This window comes from Schistocerca cancellata, chromosome 6 (assembly GCF_023864275.1).
Source record: "Schistocerca cancellata isolate TAMUIC-IGC-003103 chromosome 6, iqSchCanc2.1, whole genome shotgun sequence".
Taxonomy (NCBI): domain Eukaryota; kingdom Metazoa; phylum Arthropoda; class Insecta; order Orthoptera; family Acrididae; genus Schistocerca; species Schistocerca cancellata.
This window is the reverse complement of record NC_064631.1, coordinates 286,861,700-286,874,552: the sequence shown is the minus strand read 5'-3', so window position 1 is coordinate 286,874,552 and position 12,853 is coordinate 286,861,700. Positions and strand designations below refer to the sequence as shown.

The window sequence follows — 12,853 nt, the reverse complement described above, 5'->3', positions numbered from 1 at the left end:
GAGGATAAAATCAAAGAGATTAGAGCCCACACAGAAGCATACCGACAATCCTTCTTTCCACGAACAATATGAGACCGGAATAGAAGGGAGAACCCATAGAGATACTCAGGGTACCCTCCGCCACTCACCGTCAGGTGGCTTGCGGAGTATGGATGTAGATGTAGATAACGGGTATTGGACCGTGGTCACTGTGATTCCAGCCCCATTTCTCAGGAGGTTTCCAGTTTCCCATCCAACTTTGGATTTGTTGGTAAGTCCGCAACGAATGATGTTGTGCAGCATCTTATGTAGGTGGCAACCGTGCAAGATTCACTTTGCTTTTTGTGGCAGACTTGGCGAATAGCTGGTACCGCAAATGGTCTAGTATGTGGGAACTGCTGACACCTCCACTATACAATGCGATAGCAACCTGTTCTCCTGCTGTTATTATTTCTTCACGGGTAGCATGTGGTTTATTGAAAGTGCAAAGCGCTGAGGTTAGGTGTTCATTTTTCACAACAATATTGCAGCACTTAATTTTTCCTTGACCAAAAAAAGCGGATGTTGTATCACATCCGCTAAAGGCGTGAGTGAACAGAATATATTCACTGTCAAACTTGTAAGATGCAGTGGAAAACCACTTGTCTTCTGCATTTCCTCTTCCTGGCTTTAAGAAAAATCAGTTTTCAATGCCTTGCCCCTAGCCGGTCATGAGCACAAGCAGGTCAACATCTTCTCCTACAATGACAACACTACCAAAATCTTTGGTTCTTGAAATGGCAGATGTTACAATCATAACGTCAGCATCTTCTTGTGCCTGGTGCACTTCAGTGCTACACTCCAGAAATTCCTTTTTAAGAAGTGTGATCAAACGCATCTTGTTTCGTTCGTTGCACAAGAACTTGTAATGAGGGACTTGGTTCACCATCTCTGATTCAACCACAACGTCAACCGAAGAATTTTTTTAGACCTACGAATCCTCTCAACACTCTTTGTGCTACATTTATCTCCCTCACATGGATATCCATCAAATACAATAGCAACTTGAGATCCAAAATGACGTTGCAGGTACGGAACATAGCTTTGGGCTATTGACTTGAAGCAAACATTTCGAGTCCAAGTCACTTTGTGGATAAGGTACCCTCCATCAATGACAAAAAATTTACTCGCTCCACCTGACTTCACATCTTCCACTGGAACGAAGGCATTGTAGAATGAAGATTTTGTTCCTTTTCGCATGCCTTTTTCTGAGAATAGGGACATTGGGTAAGGAGCAAGTTCATACTTCAGAAAGACTTTTAACTCTTCTTCACTTTGTTTCATTAAACAAATCCTTTGGAAAAGAGTTAAAGGGTCAACAGGAGTAATTTTAGTGCTCCCAGCTTTTACAGAATTGAACGCAGAAAGGAGAGTCACAATTTTATCTTTCCTACGGAACTTTACATCGTGGAAATGGTCACCAACAATTCTTTTCATGCCTTTTTCCCCCTGTTCGTGACGCATATGGCAATTAACATCCTCCGTTCCGACAACACCACTGCTGATAGACATTATAAAATCACTTTCAGGGAAGGGAGGATGCACTGAAAACCTATCGCGCAGCTTACGCAAGTCTATGCCGTCTCGTTCGATGCGACAACTTCTTGCATCTACATGCTCTTCTGATGATACTGCGCTCACTTCGCAATACGACTCAATTTCTTCACAAATGTTCTGCATGTGAATCATACCCAATGTCCATCTGGTTAATATACTATCCGTAATTCCTCGGCTAGAAGTAAGTCCTCCAGAACTCTTCATGGTTCTCATCAATGTTTGTTCTATAGCCATGTCAGAAGGAACCCCTGACCAATACTTTTCTGATCGCCGGATTGTAAAATGTCCTTTCGTTGTGAACTTCTTATATCCTGATAAATCCATTTTTTCCTCGGGTCTCAACATATCCTGTACGTAGAGGTGGCCACTTTTAGCGTATATAAAATGTCCAGCTGAATGGAAGTAGGGAAGCATTTTTCACACGCTTTTAAGATGAAGTTTCCAATTGCCTGATCGATCCGCTTCAATGAAACGGGTGTGAGCAGACTCCCTGCGTGTAGCTTTCAGTCCTTTCTTTTCCACATTGCGCCCACCACTCACCACAGTTTTTTCGCAAATGAAACACAAATTCATGTCAGACATACTCATTTTCAGCACCACAACATATACTGAATGGAAGCTGCAAACTGTAGGACCCTTATTGTTGTGTGCTAATAGCTGTCAGCGCGCTGTGAACAATCACCAGAGATAATCGCCTTCCGCCCGCCAAAGAATAAATACGCTTTTGTCCGCTAAAGAACAATTCCTATATACTTTTCCTTATAACTGGTCATTAACGTCAATCAACTTTAGAAAATGTACGGCACCTGCAAGCAATCGTATTACATATTGTAACATAAATAAACTTCACGCAATCCGACGTGAATGTGTTCGTAGTTACTGAATATGATGCTGTATTTTCTGGCCCTGCAGTAGAGTGAGATGGTAAATTCCAATGAATAACATGATGAGTAATATGTTTATACAACACAAATAGAAACTGAAATAACAGTGAAACTTCTGGCAGATTAAAACTGTGTGCCGGACCGAGGCTCGAACTCGGGACCTTTGCCTTTCGCGGGCAGTGCTCTACCAACTGAGCTATCCAAGCACGACGCACGCCCCGTCCTCACAGCTTTACTTCTTCCTGTACCTCGTCTCCTACCTTCCAAACTTTACAGAAGCTCTCCTGCGAACCTTTCAGAAGTAACACTCCCGAAAGAAAGGATATTGCGGTGTCATGGCTTAGCCACAGCCTGGGGGATGTTTCCAGAATGAGAGCGGTCCGGCACAGTTTTAGTCTGCCAGGAAGTTTTACATCAGCGCACACTCCGCGGCAGAGTGAAAATCTCATTCTGAAATAACAGTGTTCAAAAATTTGGTAATTTGCCACTTTGCCCGAAATTTGAAAAATTGGTATTTTTTGACGCGCTGTAGCGCCTTAGATACTGGGAGTAGCAAAAAATGGTAAGAAGCAAATTTGTAGAGAATTTTGTGCTCTTTAAAAAAGAAATTAGACGTCAAAGCGATAGGAGCCAATGAAACTGAGATATTCTGAAAAAACTGAAAAAAGTCCGAAATTTTCGAAGTTTTTTGACTGCAGAAAGTTTTCCCAAGAGAAATTTTGTTGGCAAAACTTGGTTTTCTAACCTCTCCAGGAATATGAACGAGTAAAAAAAATAAACTCTTCTACCCCACCTTTTGCAAGGTACAGGCTTTTTTTCTGACAGTTTCACTGGACTATCAATTGTCACGTTAGATCGTCGAACTTCGAGATGGTTGAGGAGAACTGTCCTTAATGCCCCAAACGTTCTGAATTGAAGAGAGACTCGGTGACTTTGCTGGGCAAGGTATTGTTTGGCAAGCACGAAGACAATCAGTAGAATCTCTCACCGTGTGCGGGCGGGCATTGTCTTGTTGAAATGTAAGCCCAGGGTTGCTTGCCACGTAGGACAATAAAACGAGGCGTAAAATATCGTCGACGTACCACTTTACTGCAAGTGTGCTGCAAATGACAACCAAAAGGGTCCTGCTACGAAAAGAAATGTTACCCCAAAATGGTTCAAATGGCTCTGAGCACTATGGGACTTAACTTCTGAGGTCATCAGTCCCCTAGAACTTAGAACTACTTAAACCTAACTAACCTAAGGACATCACACAAATCCATGCCCGAGGCGGGATTCGAACCTGCGACCGTAGCGGTCGCGCGGTTCCAGACTGAAGCGCCTAGAACCGCTCGGCCATAAATCTTACCCCAGACCACCACTTGTGGATGTCGGGTCGTACGGCGGGCAACAGTAAGGTTGGTATCTACAGCTGTCTGGGGCGTCTCCAGGCATGTCTTTGCTGGTCATCGGTCTCAGATCGAATCAGGACTCACTGAAGACAACTCTACTCCAGTCACTGCCGCGCGGGGTAACCGCTCGGGCTAAGGCGTCTTGTCACGGTCCGGGCGGCTCGCCCCGTCGGAGGTTCGAATCCTCCCTCGGGCATGGATGTGTGTGTGTTGTCCTTAGTGTAAGTTAGATTAAGTAGTTCAAATGGTTCAAATGGCTCTGAGCACTATGGGACTTAACATCTATGGTCATCAGTCCCCTAGAACTTAGAACTACTTAAACCTAACTAACCTAAGGACATCACACAACACCCAGTCATCACGAGGCAGAGAAAATCTCTGACCCCGCCGGGAATCGAACCCGGGAACCCGGGCGTGGGAAGCGAGAACGCTACCGCACGACCACGAGCTGCGGACAGATTAAGTAGTGCGTAAGCTTAGGGGCCGATGACCTTAGCAGTTTGGTCCCATAAGACCTTACCACAAATTTCCAATTTCCAATCACTCCAAGCCAATAACGTGTCTGGAGACGCCCCGGACAGCGGATGGGTATCACCCTGACTGACTCCCGCCATACGGTCCGATAGGGAGTGATGGTCTGGAGTGCCATTTCATTTCATAGCAGGATTCCTTTGATTGTGATCAGCGTCATCCTTACAGCACAGCCCTACGTCGACGATATTCTACTCCCCGTTTTGTCGCCCTTCGTACACACAGTACAGTATACACTGACGAAACTAAAATGAGCTCTAACATGGTAATTAAGCGTTTCCGTACACATGTCCACATAACATCTTTTCTTTATTTGTGTGTGAGGAATGTTTCCTGAAAGTTTATCCGTATCTTTTTGTAACACCCTGTATACACCGTTTCTTATGTCACATGTATCCTAAATTTACAACATTTTGTAACGCTGAACACATCAAATACGTGGTTAGACAAATGAGAAACAGACTGTTGAAACAATTGATGGCACCATAGTGGTAACACATACAAATAGTAACCGAGTTTGGATATTATTCCCAAAGCATGTTGCTAGTCCCACTGGTAACGTAAGGCCCTAACGAAATGTAATGAACCTGAAGGGGGCAAAAATAATATTTGGTACTAATGTATGTGACCATTAGAGGAGGGTACAAAGAAAACAGGTTTCGCATCTAGTAGACGAAGTGGTGCGAATAAATTCGAGCCCACGACGTGCAAAGGGCTTCTTTCAAAGCTGACCACTCTTCTATTTCTACGATTGTCGTATGTAAGTGCAAATGTTATACAGAGAACCCGCTGCAATCGCTGTCGACGATTAAGATGCCAGATACCATACCACCTGGACTACATTTACCAAATAAAAAACATATGCTTGAACTCAAGATCGAAACGTCGACGTCGACCGCCTGCATGCTAACCCAAAACTTGTAAGAGGTATGTGCTGCCTGCGATAAGTAAGCTATAAGAGAATCTGAGACCGAAGAACAGTGTTGACTGCAGTAGGAAATGTGTAGCAGTAGCAGTAAGTTGTTGCTAGCGAGCAGTCGCCTGTCTGCTCTGGTCTGGTGTATCATGTTGGCTGGTCCGGTCGCGGTGCAGCGATGCCGAAGCCTGAGTATTATTGTATAAGGTAAAAAAAAAGTAGCCTCGCACATATCTAGTAATGTTATGTAAAGTCCCATGTAAATCTTTTAAAAATGTCCTAATAATAATCTTCGCGATATAAAGTAATTTCTAAAAAAAAGCATTCATTTCAATTTAAAGGGTTTACTATTTTCTTCAATCCATGTTCATTCCTATTGTTACAAAAGAAAAATCAGTTGCTTCCTTTCATAAATGACAAATCTATCGGCCAGCATTGCACAGAGCTGTCCCGGAAAAATTTTTATATAAGAGCAGATATATTCGCCGTTTTTATTGAGGTAAGAATTTTTCCTTTTTTTATTCAGAATGATCTTACAGGGCCATGACGCAGCGCTGCTGTCGTCCAAATTCTACCAGGTTACTGAATTTACTTTTTATTACGAGGTTTAGGAATTTTTCTGTTTAGAACTTACATTAAATGGGAAACAAATTTTGTGTGGAGGTTAAATGTGAATGAATTTTGTTCTGAGGTTACAAATGTGAAAGGAATGAATTTTGTGGGGACGTTACACTTATATTAGAATCATTAACCCAATAATATTTATTTTATTTTTTTTTGTGGCGAGGTTACACTTAACGTGAATATTATTTATGTTAACATTTTCTGTTGAGAGGTTGCGGTGAACTATTTTGCGTGGGGAGGTTACATACTCTATCCACTGCGCCAACTGTACAACACGATTTCTATGTTCTGTCAGAGGTAGTTACGGTACGCATTGTTACAGTGTTCCCATATTGCCACTCTTTAACGTCCTTTTTCTGCCGGATGTACTCGCCAGACGAAATTTTGTGAGAGAGATTTTTTTATCGCTGGCATCTGAGGAGTCACGCTGCGAAGCCCGGTTGCGCGAATTTCGCTTCACCCTGTATACGATCCGGTCACATTTACTGTTGAAAGCCTGAATCACCACTGTCGCAGGATGGACGCGCAGGAAGAGAGGAAGTGAAGCTCTGGAAGGTATCGACAGGGTTGTGGAGCCATGCCACCTTCTGTGCCTTTGCCAGCTGTACTAGGTTTCTCGGTTGAGGATTCTTGGCGGGAGCAACCTGATCGACATGGTCCCACAGATCTTGGATTCGGTATAAATCCAGGGAGTTTGGTGGCCACTCATCGTGGTGTTCTTCGAATCACTCACGTACATTGCGAGCTGTGTGACATATTGCATTGTCATGCTGGTAGATGCCGTCGTGCCGAGGTAAAACAAGCTGCATGTAGGGGTCGACAAGATCTCTAACGATACATGAATACTTGTGTTGATCCGTTGTGGCTTCCAGAATGACGAGATTACTCAGGGAATGCCACGAAATCATTCCTAGACTATAAAACTTCCTCCTCAGGCCTGGCCCCTTCTGACGATTGTTGCAGCGTTGTTCACACCAACGGCTATCTGTACGAAGCGGTATAAAATGTGATTTTTCTGAATAGAACACGTGTTGCACATCTAACTGCGCTACTAAAGTGCGAATTCCAGCCTTTGTCACCGATGAATAGCAGTGGCCATCTCTGAGCTAATTGGTAGATGCAGAAAGTGGTTTCTGATATCAGCACCTTTGGCGACACCTGAAATAAATATTAGCAGACAGAGCTGACTCTTTGTACATGGAAAGGTGTCCATTATAGTCTCCTATCATCCACATATTCTGTTTTTACTTAATTTCATCTCGTGTGTAAGCTTGGATACTATGTCTGTGGCATATTGATCGACTCTCGCATATTCACGGCAGTTTCTGCTACGCTAGTGTATCTGCCTGAGGTCTTTGAGCCAAGAGTGGTTGTGGCCAATCTCTATCGAGGTCGTGGTAGCCAAAAGTGGCTTGCTTGTTTTGAAGGAAGACAAGGCGTTCTGTTTCAAGTCTATCCGTTTGGACTCCTCTGGTGGGAACGTGTGTTTTTTCGTGAGTGATATGGAGTGGTAACGAACGTCGCTGCATTAGCATGTACTTAGAGAAAGAGAGGGAGCCATGCATGAAAGCATCAATGGGCGTGTGTTGACGAAGTGACTACAAGCACCTACAGCTTCTTTCTATGCACCTATTCTGCAACACAAGGTAATGAGTTTCGTTATGTGTGACAAAAGAGTAATTTGGTATAAAAAAATGAAAATCAGTGAATAAAAAGGAAAAAACTGGCGTGTAGTCACAGTGATAAAGAATACCTAAATTGTGTAGGGGCTGTGAAACTTCTGGACAGCAAACTCATTTGGTAAGACCATACTGCACATGTGTGTGACAAACTATAGCGAGTCATATACCTCCAGAGAAAACTGAAACATTTGATAACTGACCAGTATCTATGGCCTATTACTATGCCTCATCATATAGAAAAACATTATTACTCCAAAAATAGTGATCACGATTATAACATCGAGTAGGAAAGAGGACCACTGCAGGCAATTATTCTCAAAATTTGGAATAATAACTATTTATAGTAGTTATGTATTTATGTGCCTCCTTCACATTAAGGAAACTCTAGATACCTTCTGCAAGATGCGTGACATACATGACGGCAACACTCGAAACAAAGAGACCATAAACATACCAACCTGTCGACTGTCCAATACAAGAGACAGCTATCATAACATTGCCCTGAGAATGTTTGGATCATTATCCATGGAAGTGCATGTCCTGCTTCTGGGGAGATTCAAAAACAAAACTTCAAGCTACGTATTTCATTCAGGAATTTTTTTACTCTGAGGAAAATGGATGGATTTACAGAACTTTCTCCAAAAAAAGAGAATCTTTCGGAGGATTAAATATATATAAAGTAAGCTCCATAAGCTGTCAACATTTTTTGTATTGTTACTTGTTACTTGTTATTTGTACATATCAGTTTTGTAATTTTGATGCATTCTGTCCAGCCATGGGCGATGAACGACATTTTTTGTAATTTTGAAGTACAATAATAATTATAAAGTTCATGCAAATCTCATATCTTTAGTTCAAATTCGCACGTTTCATAAATTTAACTAACCGAATTATTTATTTTATCGAGTAGTGAAAATGAGCACCCATGTGGCTTAGCAAAATGTCTATGTGGAAGTACAGGGTGTTTCAAAAATGACCGGTATATTTGAAACGGCAATAAAAACTAAACGAGCAGCGATAGAAATACACCGTTTGTTGCAATATGCTTGGAACAACAGTACATTTTCAGGCAGACAAACTTTCGAAATTACAGTAGTTACAATGTTCAACAACAGATGGCGCTGCAAGTGATGTGAAAGATATAGAAGACAACGCAGTCTGTGGGTACGCCATTATGTACGCCGTCTTTCTGCTGTAAGCGTGTGCTGTTCACAACGTGCAAGTGTGCTGTAGACAACATGGTTTATTCCTTAGAACAGAGGATTTTTCTGGTGTTGGAATTCCACCGCCTAGAACACAGTGTTGTTGCAACAAGACGAAGTTTTCAACGGAGGTTTAATGTAACCAAAGGACCGAAAAGCGATACAATAAAGGATCTGTTTGAAAATTTTCAACGGACTGGGAACGTGACGGATGAACGTGCTGGAAAGGTAGGGCGACCGCGTGCGGCAACCACAGAGGGAAACGCGCAGCTAGTGCAGCAGGTGATCCAACAGCGGCCTCGGGTTTCCGTTCGCCGTGTTGCAGCTGCGGTCCAAATGACGCCAACGTCCACGTATTGTCTCATGCGCCAGAGTTTACACCTCTATCCATACAAAATTCAAACGCGGCAACCCCTCAGCGCCGCTACCATTGCTGCACGAGAGACATTCGCTAACGATATAGTGCACAGGATTGATGACGGCGATATGCATGTGGGCAGCATTTGGTTTACTGACGAAGCTTATTTTTACCTGGACGGCTTCGTCAATAAACAGAACTGGCGCATATAGGGAACCGAAAAGCCCCATGTTGCAGTCCCATCGTCCCTGCATCCTCAAAAAGTACTGGTCTGGGCCGCCATTTCTTCCAAAGGAATCATTGGCCCATTTTTCAGATCCGAAACGATTATTGCATCACGCTATCTGGACATTCTTCGTGAATTTGTGGCGGTACAAACTGCCTTAGACGACACTGCGAACACCTCGTGGTTTATGCAAGATGGTGCCCGGCCACATCGCACGGCCGACGTCGTTAATTTCCTGAATGAATATTTCGATGATCGTGTGATTGCTTTGGGCTATCCGAAACATACAGGAGGCGGCGTGGATTGGCCTCCCTATTCGCCAGACATGAACCCCTGTGACTTCTTTCTGTGGGGACACTTGAAAGACCAGGTGTACCGCCAGAATCCAGAAACAATTGAACAGCTGAAGCAGTACATCTCATCTGCATGTGAAGCCATTCCGCCAGACACGTTGTCAAAGGTTTCGGGTAATTTCATTCAGAGACTACGCCATATTATTGCTACGCATGGTGGATATGTGGAAAATGTCGTACTATAGAGTTTCCCAGACCGCAGCGCCATCTGTTGTTGAAAATTGTAACTACTGTAATTTCGAAAGTTTGTCTGCCTGAAAATGTACTGTTGTCCCAAGCATATTGCAACAAACGGTGTATTTCTATCGCTGCTCGTTTAGTTTTTATTGCCGTTTCAAATATACCGGTCATTTTTTAAACACCCTGTAATTACGCTGAATATTCTCGTGCCTAATCCAAACAAGTTTTCTCAGTCAAAATCATATCTGCTCATACTAAATGTTCACAAAAAATCACGCTATGGATTGGTAAACTATATTCAGATAACAGATGGCAAGTTACCTAGAGAGCTTCAAGATGGCGGGTACTCGACCTTTTATTTACTGGGTTTGCAATTCTGTGGTGCTGCAAGGTCATTACAACGAAAAGTAACAACTTCATATATGAAGGGTTTCTGTGTTGCTTATTTCGCATTTATTAAATATTGTTAGGAGGATCCAAGTTGGTTTTAGCAATTGGAAGTTCACGAAAAGGCAATATTTTCAGACTGCATTTTGTTAATTTGAGCCTTATCCATTCCTGAAGGAATGGTAACCTTTATGTGGGACTTTGTGACTACAGTGTTGTAGTGAAGATCACAAGCAACATCAATTCATTACACAGACTCAAAGAAAAATTTGGAGTACGAATTAAGGGAGAAGATATAAGAGCTCTGAGGTTTGCTGATGACATTGTAAGTCTATTAGAGACAGCAAATGACTTGGAAAAGCAGTTGAACGAAATGGACAGTGTCGTGGTAGGAAGATACAAGATGAGTATCAACAAAAGCAAAACAAGGATAATGCAAAGTAGTCAAATAAAATCAGGTGATGCTGAGGGAATTAGGTTAGAAAACGAGACACCTACAGTAGTAGGTTAGTTTTGCTATTTGGGCAGAAAAATAACTGATGATGGTCGAAGTAGAGAGGATATAAAATGTAGACTGGTAATGGTAAGAAAAGCGTTTCTGAAGAAGAAAAATTGAACATCGAATATAGATTTAAAGAGTCAGGAAATCGTTTCTGAAAGTATTTGTATGGAGAGTAACCATGTATGGAAGTGAAAGATGAAAGATAAACAGTCTAGACAAGAAGAGAATATAAATTTTTGAAATTGGTGCTACAGAAGAATGCTGAAGATTAGGTGGGTACATCACATAAATAATGAATAGAAGTGGGGAACAGAAATTTGTGACACAACTTCACTAGAAGAAGGGACCGATTGATAGGACACATTCTGAGACATCCAGGGATCACCAATTTAGAACTGGGGAGAGGTGTGGGGAAGGGGTAAAAATCGTACGGGGAGAGCTAGAGATGAATAGAGTAAATAGATTCAGAAGGATGCAGAGGTTGCAGTAGTTATTCAGAAATTAAGAGGCTTGCACAGGATAGGGTAGCATAGAGAGCTGTATCAAACTATTGTTTGGATTGAAGACCACAACAACAACAACATCCAGGGCCCATGAAAGTTTCTGTCGCACAACCGTGAATGGGTTCATGTGCACCAGCGCCTTCTATTTGGCGACTACTCGGAACTTCGTGTCGCCACGGCTGGCGTGTGTATCGTGTGTGGCGGCGTACGCAACAGTCTCCAAAGAGCCAGGGCGCAATTCCGTTGCATTTTCCTTGCGATACCTACGAGACATAATTTGTAGGTAGCGGTTGTCGTCTGGTATTAAATCTGAGCGACCAATACGAGACAGATCTTCAATGTTTTGTATCCCATAGCTGAATGTTCGAATGGCATCGCTGCAATGTATGTCGATTCGGTGGATGCCTGCCCACGCTGACGCCACTTGGTATCGTAAAGCGACGATGCACGCACTATCTAAGCTTGAAATCACCCTTCTAGGAACGGTGGAAAATTGAACAGTGTACACAGCTGCACTTTGTCTTCTTTACCTCTAGAAGCACGGCGCATACTGCTGAACTGCGCTAAGAAAGCAGTTTTACTTGTATCTACAGAGCCCAGGCGCTTTCGTGTGGTCAAATGAGTTAAGAAAACATTTCCAGTCGAAAAAAAATTATCTCCTACAAAACTTTTTCGATCGCTTTACATTACAATGTTAGGTCTACAACTTCGCTCCCTCCGTGTTTCTCGAAGTTCGAGGCTTTATCTTGAAAAATTTACAAACATTTACGATTCAAAGAATTGGCCATCGCTGGCCACTAGTTTCTCCTATCTTTTGGGCAGCGTACTGATCCCGCTGCGGAAGAACCGAGCGAATTTTGAGGATATCCGTGAATGGATCCAATTTTACACTTGTTCATATGACCGGAAGTGCTGGTCAGCGAGGCCGTGTGCCACTCGAAAATCGTGGTAGTCAGGGGGGGAGCAATCTCCGAATAATTCGGCGGGTGGGGTAGGTCTTCCCATTTCAAAAATATGTTCAACTGTGTGTGAATTCCTAAAGGACCAAATTGCTGAGGTTATAGGTCCCTGGACTTACACACTACTTAAACTAACTTAAACTAATTTATGCTAAATACAACACACACACCCATGACCGAGGGAGGACTCGAACCTCCGGCGGGAGGGGCTACGCAATCCGTGACATGGACCCTCAAACCACCAATTTCAACATTTCCAGGTATGTTTTGTGAAATAGGGTCGAACACTGTCATTTTGCAAAATCACCTTTTCATGAATATCGTCATACTGCGACCGTTTGCTATCAGTGTTCGGCTCAAACGCTTCAATTGCTTTCGATAACTACCTCCTGTGTTTGTATCCGTCGGTTTCAGTAACTTAGAGAACGTTCTCTCTTTCAACGCCACGCCGGTCTTCGACGTCAAATCGCGGTTCCTGAAGCGTTGAAACCATTGTCTGCACGTTCTTTCACTAACAGATGCCTCACTATAGGTCTTTATGAGCCTCAGCCGCAACTTTCGTCATGTTAAAGAAGAAAAT

General features: G+C 42.9%; 1 protein-coding gene and 1 non-coding gene across 3 annotated transcripts in view; one reads left to right on the top strand and one right to left on the bottom strand.

Moving 5' to 3' along the window:
• Nucleotides 1-12,853, top strand: part of LOC126088532 (protein artichoke-like) — a 591,709-nt gene that overhangs the window by 269,947 nt on the left and 308,909 nt on the right. The gene's annotated exons all lie outside the window — the stretch shown is intronic.
• Nucleotides 2,593-2,666, bottom strand: Trnas-cga (transfer RNA serine (anticodon CGA)). Its single transcript has one exon. It is a non-coding gene; the product is annotated as a tRNA-Ser (tRNA).